This window comes from Xenopus laevis, chromosome 4S (assembly GCF_017654675.1).
Source record: "Xenopus laevis strain J_2021 chromosome 4S, Xenopus_laevis_v10.1, whole genome shotgun sequence".
In the NCBI taxonomy this organism is placed as follows: Eukaryota; Metazoa; Chordata; class Amphibia; order Anura; family Pipidae; genus Xenopus; species Xenopus laevis.
In genome coordinates, this window is record NC_054378.1 from 123,021,588 (window position 1) to 123,032,861 (window position 11,274).

Sequence of the window (11,274 nt, forward strand, 5' to 3'; positions counted from 1 at the left end):
ACATGGCCAACCTGGAACAAGGGCTGGTATCTCTGACATCCTGGTAATTGTAATTCCGACTATTTTGACAATACCATGTTAGTAAGTGGATTACCCCCCATGTGTTCCTACCCTGTTGTAGAGCTCATGAGAACACTGGCGTGTAGGTAAATATTATTGTGTTTTCTGAAGACCACATTACGTCTGAAGCCTAGCAGTTTCAGCATTCTGAACTGAAACATGGGTAAATATTTCAAGGCTGAGCCTCCCCCTCTGTAACAAACTCTTCCATGAACCAGACAACAAAGAAACCAACCTCACGACTCTTCCTTTGGAAACTTTACCCTGACAAGCATATGTTTTTTACATCAACCCTGATGCTGCCCATGTGAGAAACTCATCAATGGATGAGACCAGCCACCCGGGGTATTGGTAGATGCACACAGTCAATACAATTGAGCCTCTTTGTTGGAGATCAGTGTCTTTCTAAGTTACGCCACCGAAACAAAACTGAAGCAATTTGCTAATATAATAAATCTTGCCGAGTGAATTCTGATTATCCCTGGGTAAATATCAGGTTAGTGCAATCAACAGAAAGATAAACACAAACACAATTATGGTCCGACTGTTTAGTCTGACAACGTCAACTGTATAAATGTTTAATGACTTGGCCGGTGCATCTAGTTTGGCACTTTTCTCCTATGTTCATATTGACACGGGCCGACCTTGAGAAAAACTGAAAGTCGAATGAATAATTAAAAAGAATCTGCAGCTGTCACCTTTGTTATTCCAATTTTTCACTCTGCTTTTCACACATTGCTGGACTCAGACATGATTCATTTCTTAGCAAGCTGGGTTAATCTTATACTAAAAGACTGGTGATGAAGCGACGTGGACTGACACTTGCACCATGGACACAATGGAACACAAAACAAAATAGGAGCATCTCTTTAAATGTCCAAAACAGAGTGTGTCCCTCTCAGCGTGTATCGCTGCCTGCACCTGGAATCACTGCATCCTAATTGGAGCGAATATATTTTTAAAGCCCAGTGTGATGGACAGTTCTCTTGCAACTAACAGTAGAGACAATTGAAATTGTCACTTGAGTTTGGCTTCACTCCAGGCCTTGTTCCCAACTTCAAGTCTTCCTGTGAAGCTGGTCATACATGGGTTCATGAAAGCCGCCAATTGTGTTTTGAAACCCTTGGAAGGTCTTGCCTTCCAGATTTGGCCAGATATCTATTGAGCAGGTTAGGTGAGGACCACATTGGCATGTTGATTCAGCCCTTTATCCAATGGCCCTTCATGGGGCTGGTCATGGATAATTGTTTGGGTGGCCATATCAGAAAAGTGTCTGCTTGCTTAGCAACCTTGACATATCAGCAGCTACTTGGGCAGTGTATTAGACACTTGGAATGTCTTGCCTGAATGATAGTTAGCCATAAGTTTGCCAGATATCTATTGGGCAAGTGTGAAATCCCATTGAGTGATGACCACCTTGGCATGATGATGCTGCCCTTTATCCACTGTATGATCTGATTATTGACCCCTGAGCCAACAGTTGGATGGTTTTGGATTAGCAGCCTTGCCAAAGTAGCGGAACTGTTGAAGGTTTGTCTTATTCCAAAAAATCCTCTGCTGGCATATGATGAAAGAAAGATTGGTTCTTGGCTTGACTTGGCTAATCATAATATCATGGCTGGATAACAAGAGTTTATGATTGAACATTGACCAACTGTCACATAACATTTGGCTGGTAAATCCATAGACTTGCACCACAGTGATGTTGTACCTCAACAAGGTGGATATGCCAGAGCCAGTCTTTCCAAAAGCTTGACCACCACTAAAGAAAACCCCTGGCAAAGTCTGAAACTAAACATGAATTTCCCATTCTTAAACAGAAAGGTCTCTGCAGCAGGGTCCCCCAAACCAATTGGTCTCAGAAAAATAATTCCCAGTTCTTCTGCCCCTTCGTGTGACCTCCACAGTTGTCCCATTAGTCCAACCTCTCTGAAAGCACATACTAAGCAGCAAACCAAAGTACATTTTCTGGTCTTACTAAAAATCTTCAGATTGTTTTTTTTTTTTTTCTTTTATTCATAAGAGTTTCCATCTGTTTTCCAGCTGCTGCTCGGATATTTTATGAAATATTTTAGGGAGCAGAGTGTTCTTGAACTTAGTGCAGAAGATCTACTTTTACTGATGTCTTTAAGCGAAAAACAGAAACCCAGGAGACCGGCTTAGAAAAAGAAAAACATTCTCAAAATTCCCATAATTTCCTTTTCTTTTTTGCTTTGTTTTTTGACAAATTGTCTATCTATTTTCTTTTGACTTAATGAAAGTGCTGAATATTTATTAGGCTAAGTGATGATTACCAGTGGTTTGACTTTTAACACGCGTTTTGAACTTTTCTGGAAAAAAAAATAGAAATCCTAATCTGTACAAACACGGGGGTCCTTTATAGTTCCCAACTGGGGTCTGAAAAGACTAAGCAAACTATGATGCACCAGAAAAGTTATAACAACACTGTAACTCCCAATATTCCCTTTCCAAGGTCACGGAGGTAGTTAGAGCACCAGTGATGCCCATTTATAGATGGATACACAGAATTAAAGAAGCCATCATCATCTGGCCTCAGGTTTAACCACAAAAGAGGGCCGATGCGCCCAATAAGTATAAATGTAGACAAGAGGAAAGTGTTGGAAGGGTTACTGTCTGCTCTCTCTCATTTCCCTACAGAAATAGGGATTGGTAACACTAGATAGGTACCTAATATATAGAGACAAGAGGAAAGTGTTGGAAGGGTTACTGTCTGCTCTCTCTCATTTCCTACAGAAATAGGGATTGGTAGCACTAGATAGGTACCTAATATATAGAGACAAGAGGAAAGTGTTGGAAGGGTTACTGTCTGCTCTCTCTCATTTCCCTACAGAAATAGGGATTGGTAACACTAGATAGGTACCTAATATAAAGAGACAAGAGGAAAGTGTTGGAAGGGTTACTGTCTGCTCTCTCTCATTTCCCTACAGAAATAGGGATTGGTAACACTAGATAGGTACCTAATATATAGAGACAAGAGGAAAGTGTTGGAAGGGTTACTGTCTGCTCTCTCTCATTTCCTACAGAAATAGGGATTGGTAGCACTAGATAGGTACCTAATATATAGAGACAAGAGGAAAGTGTTGGAAGGGTTACTGTCTGCTCTCTCTCATTTCCCTACAGAAATAGGGATTGGTAACACTAGATAGGTACCTAATATATAGAGACAAGAGGAAAGTGTTGGAAGGGTTACTGTCTGCTCTCTCTCATTTCCCTACAGAAATAGGGATTGGTAACACTAGATAGGTACCTAATGGGGAAAGTCCTGATCTACTCTGACTATGCCCAGTAAAGCCACCCATGATGTACTCTGGTCATGCCAAGCAGAGGTGGGCCAGGCTCTAGACAGCCCAGCCGGCCAGCTTGCCCTCCATACCAGTTGCACACGCACGCATGGTATTGACATTCACGCGTGCGTTCGCTCACAAGCCTAGTGCCAGGTCCAGTCTAGGGGGCAGATATACTAACGGGCGAATTTTCGCCAGCATCAGCTTCGCACTCATCGCACAACTTTGCTAGGTGCAAGTGCCCTACGCATATGCTAATTCCCTGAAATGCTAAGTTTCACCCCAAACGCTGGCGACTTTTCGCTAGAGTTAATATGGCTGTGCAAGCATTTCATATCGAAGATGCACTACAGTTAGTTTGTGCCTAGAAAAACTTCACTAGTGATCTTACTCTTAGGTCAATTTGCATAGGGCGGGAAATTTAAAGTTGTATGGATGTCTTTATTATAAATGTTGCTGCAAATTTTTATTACACATGTCCAGAGAACCTTAATAAAGACAAGAGAGTTAATATAAAGCTCTACACATGAGCCCACTGTAAAATGAATGTTCCATATGTTATTAAATGTGTGGAGAAAACTGGTTATCCAAAAAAGTCCAAGTTAAGACTTTTGCAGCCAATCCCGCTTAAAAAAAGGAAAAGTCGCCAGCGTTTTTCGAACTGATAGTTACATAGTTAGATAGTTAAATTGGGTTGAAAAAAGACAAAGTCCATCAAGTTCAACCCCTCCAAATGAAAACCCAGCCCCATACACACACCCCTCCCTACTTTTAATTAAATTCTATATACCCATATCTATACTAACTATAGAGTTTAGTATCACAATAGCCTTTGTATTATGTCTGTCCAAGAAATCATCCAAGTCCCTCTTATAGTCATTAACTGAATCAGCATCACAACATCACCCGGCAGTGCATTCCACAACCTCACTGTCCTGACTGTGAAGAACCCCCTACGTTGCTTCAAATGAAAGTTCTTTTCTTCTAGTCTGAAGGGGAGGCCTCTGGTACGGTGATCCACTTTATGGGTAAAAAGGTCCCCTGCTATTTGTCTATAATGTCCTCTAATGTACTTGTAAAGTCTAATCATGTCCCCTCACAAGCGCCTTTTTTCCAGAGAAAACAACCCCAACCTTGTCAGTCTCCCCTCATAATTTAACTCTTCCCTCCCTCTAACCAGTTTAGTTGCACTTAGTCTCTGCACTCTCTCCAGCTCATTTATATTCCTCTTAAGGACTGGAGTCCAAAACTGCCCCCATACTCCAGATGAGGCCTCACCAGGGACCTATAAAGAGGCAGAATTATGTTTTGATGCATTTTCGGCTCACAGGATATGATGTAAGTGACAGAAGATGGAGGAAGATCTCGCTACTTTATAGCACGTCACCTGGTCTGCGGTGGTGAAGTCAACTCTGGCGAAAGAGGTAACGTCCAGTAAAATCCACCCTTTAGTGAATTCACCTGGCGATAGAGTTCGTATGAACTATAGTGACGGTCTGCGTCTGTTAGTCTGGTGGCAACGCTGGCGAAAAGTAGCTATCGTTAGCCACTTCGCCCTTTAATAAATCTAACCCTAGGGGCAGGCAGAAGAGGTACCTGTAGCTGCCCAGCACCCCCAATCATTGCCTCTGCCTACCCCTAGTTCCAGCCCTGATGCCAAGTTATACCCCAAAATGCACCCCACTTTCTTTTGATGGATCACAAGCGGGAGGTAGGTTGTGGGATCTTTTCCTCCTTGTGCATTATTTGAATACAAAGTTAGAGATACAGAGAAAAACTGGCTAATCTGCTGCCATAGGATCCGGAATTCAGGCCACGTTGCTGCCATCCATGTGGGAAATTCCACTCGGCACAAAAAGTGACGCCTCCTACCAGGAAATGTGCACTAAACTCCAGCCTTCCATTGATCCCTCATATAAAATATAGATATAGTGTTTGTTCTGTAGATTTGTGTAAATTCAATAAACTATTTGTTTAGTAAAGAAAAAAGAAACTCCAGGTCCTTTTTTGCGAAGTTTCCCCACAAAGGAAACGCGTGACAGGCTGGAAATGAGCACAGACGCCCTTTGTCTAACGCAGGTGTTACAAGTAAAATGCACCAGGTGAGATCCAAACCGGTGGAACTGAACCAGAATAAATAGGAGCGGGTCAAAGATCAGCGCAGTCTCACGAGAGAATGTTGTGACATAGTTGATGTTTCATCCCAGGACAATGCACCGTCATTATTCAGTGTAAGTTCTCACTCAGTACAATATTAGTCTTCTTGTGTGTCGGAGGCCCGGCTGCGGTTTAGTGAGTACATCTCTCGGATTCCTCGTCACAATAGGCAGGGTTTTAAGGCTAAATCCAATGAAAGGGATCTATAAACAGACTTGTTTTTTCAGCTTCGCTCGAAAGGTAAACAGCCATTGGCACAAGCTCAAGGGTTCCTGCCGGGAGTTACAGGCCGGGCCTCACTGCACACTCATATCCTTATCCAGAGGGAATAACGATTAATCGGCATCATCTCTGACCTTCTACGTTTTATTTTCTCATTGGAGCAGATTTACTAAAGTGTGAGTGAAAATTTGCCAAAAATCCCATCCACAGGGACATCGCCAATTTACTAACTAGCGAAAGTCCCAGTTTTGCGTCCTATCGCCAGGCAAATTTTCACTCAGAAGATCGTTACTCCGCAAATTCACGAAAGTGCGGATTTTACAGAACGTTACCTCTTTCGACAGCGTTTCCTTCACCACCTTAGACCTGGTGAACTGATAAGATGAAGCTTCATCCTCCTCAATCTTATGTCAGTGACATCATATCCTGTATGCTGGAAAATTATTGAAATGATAAAAAACACTGGCGTTTTTTCGTATTTTAAAGTGGGATTGTCTTTAAAAGTTGTAACTATTAAAAAAAATAGTTTTAACTTATTTTTTTACCATTTGAGGGTCATGCCACATTTGTTTTAGGGTGGGCTCATGTCTAGGATATTAGAGGATCTCTTTTGTCTTTATTTTGCTTCCTTGGACATGTGTAATAATAAGTGGCCACTTCCAGCATTTGCACCAACATCTCTAATAAAGACAGAAATGAACGTTAGTGAAAGTTCACTATGAAATGAATGAATTTACTCTAGTGAAACGTCACCAGCTTTCAGCTGCAGAAACCCGACTTTGCACTTTAGTGAATTAGTCCAGTGGTAGCAAATTTGTGCCGGACGAAGTGGCTGGAGTGTGGCGAAGCTTTCGCAGGAGAAAATTCGCTATTTAGTGAACTTGTCCCATTAAAGGGATACTGTCATGGGAAAAATTTTTTTTTTCAAAATGAATCAGTTAATAGTGCTGCTCCAGCAGAATTCTGCACTGAAATCCATTTCTCAAAAGAGCAAACAGATTTTTTTATATTCAATTTTGAAATCTGACATGGGGCTAGACATATTGTCAGTTTCCCAGCTACCCCTGGTCATGTGACTTGTGCCTGCACTTTAGGAGAGAAATGCTTTCTGGCAGGCTGCTGTTTTTCCTTCTCAATGTAACTGAATGTGTCTCAGTGGGACATGGGTTTTTACTATTGAGTGTCTACCAGGCAGCTGTTATCTTGTGTTAGGGAGCTGTTATCTGGTTACCTTCCCATTGTTCTCTTGTTTGGCTACTGGGGGGGGGGTATCACTCCAACTTGCAGTACAGCAGTAAAGAGTGATTGAAGTTTATCAGAGCACAAGTCACATGACTTGGGGCAGCTGGGAAATTGACAAAATGTCTAGCCCCATGTCAGATTGAATATAAAAAAATCTGTCTGCTCTTTTGAGAAATGGATTTCAGTGCAGAATTCTGCTGGAGCAGCACTATTAACTGATTCATTTTGGAAAAAAATGTTTTTCCCATGACAGTAAGTTCAAAGTCGGCTTGAATTTAATTGCAGCCCAAACGTACACAGTCTTTAGTCATTCTGATCTACTATTTGACAGACGCAATAAACAGCTTATTTGCGTTTGCATTCATTGCCAGATCTACTACAGGAATTCCATGTATTCTCCATATAACAGATTATCTTCCAGACTTCCAGAAAAGCGTAATTTATTTAAATAGTCTGAAATTAAAACCACATTATGGACCCTCAGCTTCACTGACCTGACACCTGACACTGACATCAGACTGGCTGCCGGGAAACTGGGAGAAAACCCAGTGGGCCCAGTACTGTTAGGCCCCATGGCCTGGACATATAAGCAGGCACTTTGGTTCAGTGGGGGAGCGCAGGGGATCAGAATGCCGCAAGTGATATTAATAGCCGAAAACCGTTAGCACCATGATCTCTGGTAGGCCCTGCCTCCCCCCAGTCTGACACTGAGTAATGGTCCTAAGTAAAATGGCTCCTCCTCCATAGGATAAATACTTCGCCTTTAAACCCAGCAGAACTATACCGCGCAAAAATGTATCACTAACAAAGAGAAATATCATTAAAGCGAGGAGGAAGCGCTAGGTATAAAGTCCAGTAAGTGGTAGTCAAGGCGACCCTGCAACGGAGCGCTCCTGACAATCTCTACCCTGATTTGTTACTTAAATGGCCACAATGGAGGCGCATAGTAGCATAATTCAGTAAAGTATTTGCATCAAAATATTCTCCTGCACTTCCACTTGGCTGCCACTGTGTTCATCTTGCCTCTTCTGTGAGTGGTGCACAACTGGGCCTATTCATTTTGGGGTAACATAGCGCTACCTCCACCCTAGACCTATAGGTAGCTCCTGAGTTCCCATATTGGTTTGCTTTAGTAGACTTCATCCAAAGCACAGCAGCAAAGATGGAGATTTGTGCTGTAATTGCCGCTGTTACTGCACTTTTGTCCATAAATGACCCCTAAAATCTTCTTAAAACAGATCAGCATTCTGTACAACTTTGGTGTTTGTCCGTCCTACGGGGGTTTGAAGTGATCCCCGCCTCGTTACCTTCGCACGTTGACTACTGGGCTCCAAATATATATCTGTACAGATGTTGTCATGAGAATTTACTGCTGTCCTCCATGATAAATGTGCCATTGTCGTACAAGGTCAATGGAGGGCAGCCAAGCATGAGGACAGTCTGAGAGGAGACAATGTAACAAGTAACAATGGGGCTTACAGTGTGTGAGTAGAGATCGTAGAGCCTCCTGCCCCTGCCCTGCACATGCCAAGAGCTTGTCAGATTGCTCACATAGTTATAAGGCAATAAGGCAGAACAAGGGTTCAGTTACTCACCAAAATTCCTTTGCATCCAACTGCAATGTGACTCGTGGGAATATACGTCTGTCCCACTCGGTGATGGTCTGGGGGTAGAATTACTCTAGCCTAAAGGTATTGGAAGTGTGGCATCCTTTCTCTCTCTTGGTTTTCACAAGGGCTGTCCGATTCAAATTTGCCTGTCCAGTTCTTCAAATTAGGGAATCCAGACAGGCCTTCCCTTGAATGACACAGCGATCAATGATTAGATGATCATCGCATCATAGCCCGTCCCCTGATGTCATGAGCAACATCACACACTACACCCCTGACATCATCCACCCATCCCCCAATGTCACCCACCCCACCCCTTGCTTGGAATTACAGAAAAATTACAGAAAAAAGTGGCAGCAAGATGAAAAACATGGCGACCCTATGGGGTCAGGGCAGGGCTTGCAGGAGAAAATGAAACCCACAAGCCCCTTCTCTGCATGTTAGAAACAGTTAGAGCAGAGACACACGCTCAGATCTGGGAAGATTTCATTGCCCGGCGATAAATCTCCTCTTCTTCAGGGCGACTAACCTCCCCGAACTGCCTCCCGCCAGGCTAGAATCTAAATCGCCAGCGGGATGGCACTCAGAGTGCTTTTTTTTCTGAAGTCGCTCCTTTAACACCAGCCTCTTCCAAGCCAAACAAACATACTTTACTTCACTCATTAACTCCCTTTCTAAAAAACCAGCACAACTTTTCTCCACCTTTAACACTCTCCTTTCCCCTTCTCCACCCCCTCCATGCACATCTGTCTCTGCTCAAGATATTGCTGAGCACTTCAAAAACAAAATTGACACTATCAGAAGGGACATTACACTACTCAACCCCCCTAGACTTCCACCACCCTCCCTCCACACTGCCCCGTCTCTCCTGTGCTCCTTCACCCCTGTCACTGATGAGGAAGTCTCAAAGCTTCTGGCCTCTTCTCACCTTACCACCTGCCCGCTTGATCCAATTCCCTCGAAACTTCTCGGCAATACCAATCCTTGTCTAATCAAAGCCTTAACTCACCTATTTAATCTTTCGCTCTCAACTGGACTGTTTCCTTCTCAACTAAAACATGCTCTTGTCACCCCCATTCTGAAAAAACCCTCTCTTGATCCCTCCAATCTTGACAACCTCCGACCTATCTCTCTGCTACCTTTCATCTCTAAACTACTTGAGCGCCTAGTCTACAACCGACTTACCTCATTCCTCTCTGACAATAACCTGCTGGACCCCCTACAATCTGGTTTTAAGCCACAACACTCCACGGAAACTGCCCTGACTCGACTAACTAATGACCTTTTAACCGCTAAAGCCAACAATCATTTCTCACTACTAATACTGCTTGACCTCTCAGCCGCATTTGACACTGTAGATCACCCTCTCCTCCTCCAGTCCCTCCAGTCGCTTGGCCTTCGTGACACAGCCCTGTCCTGGTTCTCTTCTTACATCACCAATCGTTCCTTCAGTGTCTCCAACAATGGAGTATCATCTTCTCCCCTACCTCTTTCTGTTGGAGTTCCTCAAGGCTCTGTCCTGGGACCATTACTATTCTCCCTCTATACTTCCTCCCTTGGCAAATTAATAAATTCGTATGGTTTCCACTACCACCTCTATGCGGACGATACTCAAATCTATCTCTCATCTCCTGATCTCAACCCAGAACTCCTAACTCGCGTCTCCTCCTGCCTGTCCGTTATTTCTACCTGGATGTCGCAATGCTACCTTAAATTAAACCTCTCTAAAACTGAAATGGTTCTCTTTCCTCCAAGAAACACCAGTAGCATCCCCGAAGTATCCATCATAGTTAACAATTCCACTATCACCCCCTCTCCCCAGGCCCGGTGCCTTGGGGTTATCCTAGATTCTGCCCTGTCATTCACTCCTCATATTCAGTCACTTATTAAATCATGTCACTTCCACCTAAGGAACATATCCAAAATACCATCATTTATCACCCAAGACGCTGCCAAAATTCTTATTCACTCTCTCATCATATCGCGTCTAGACTACTGTAACTCTCTTTTAATTGGCCTCCCCCTCCAGAGACTGTCACCTCTCCAGTCCATAATGAACACTGCTGCGAGGCTCATACACCTCAGCAACCGCTCATCCTCTGCCTCGCCATTCTGTCAATCCCTGCACTGGCTTCCGTTACCTTTCAGAATCAAATTCAAATTAATGACACTGACTTTCAAAGCACTTCACAACTCTGCTCCACCCTACATCTCTGAACTCATCTCTATATACTCACCCACTCGCTTACTTCGCTCCTCTACTGACCTGCTACTCAACTCTTCTCTCATTACCTCCTCACATGCTCGCATTCAAGACTTTGGAAGGGCTGCACCCCTCCTCTGGAACGCTCTCCCACGATCTGTCCGACTTTCTCCCAACCGTTCTGCTTTCAAAAAATCTCTGAAAACGCACTTCTTTCGAGAAGCCTCCCCTCACTCTGCTTAACTACCAAACGCAACACCACATACAACACCACATTTCTCACCCACTTACTTCGATCTTGCCCACTCCCACACCTTGTGTATTACTCCCTTCCCTTTAGACTGTATGCCTATGCATAGGGCCTTCCTCACCTCTTTGTACCTGTATTGATTGTGATGTTTGTTACTCCATATATTCTATATATGTAATTCATGTGATGTAGTTGTATAATCACAGTTACTTTACAGTGCTACGC